Source organism: Sceloporus undulatus, chromosome 1 (assembly GCF_019175285.1).
Source record: "Sceloporus undulatus isolate JIND9_A2432 ecotype Alabama chromosome 1, SceUnd_v1.1, whole genome shotgun sequence".
Taxonomy (NCBI): domain Eukaryota; kingdom Metazoa; phylum Chordata; class Lepidosauria; order Squamata; family Phrynosomatidae; genus Sceloporus; species Sceloporus undulatus.
In genome coordinates this window covers 362,904,748-362,905,555 of record NC_056522.1, presented here as the reverse complement: position 1 = coordinate 362,905,555, position 808 = coordinate 362,904,748, and positions in this window count along the sequence as shown.

The window sequence follows — 808 nt, the reverse complement described above, 5'->3', positions numbered from 1 at the left end:
GCATGAAAAGTATAGCACATTGTTAGGGTTTTTTTTTGGTTTATTTTCTGTTTTATTTTTATTCTGAGGGAGGGGAAATGTGCTTGAGAGATTTTCTGTCTCATGAGCGAAAAACTTGGCTGGCGCTAGCTACAGCTGTTATGTACTTCAAATGCCAGCACACCACTTCTGGCCATCTTAGGAAAAGCTCTGCTACTGACAGTACCTGGGAACCAATAATCCATAGCAATTTGCCCTTTGCTCCACCTGGTCCCATGTTTCAGGAAAGAGAAAGGAAATAGAAGCAAGCATCTGCCATTCTTTCTTCAAGGGTTTTGGTCATGGCTGAAAGAAGTGTTAACTGGAGATAAAAGATTAAGTAATGTCAGGTATTTTTGAAAATAAAAAAAATAAAATACACTTCACAGCACCTGCAATGTGTGCTTTTCATACAAAGAGATGTGATTCCCCTCTTGAACTCAGCTTGCTGATGCCTTCTCTGAAGTAGCAACTTAAAGTACTGAGAAAACCTGGACAAATGTATTTGGTTTATGCTGCTTTTGCTTTCAAATTGAAGAATGCACAATTTGTTTTTGTGGGTTTTTTTCAAATGTTGCCTGGAGTGAATCATGTCAGTGCCTTCGAAATGAGTTGGCAAGGCATGCGTTTGCCCAGTAAAGAACAGGACCATGGAAAATTTTTTTAAAACCTCCCTCCCTCTTCGGCTTTATTGACAAGTAAATTGTTCAAAAATGTTCTCCAATTCAATAATACAAAAGACTTTAGACTTACATTATAAAAAAAGAGGTAAAAACCGAAATCCAAAAGC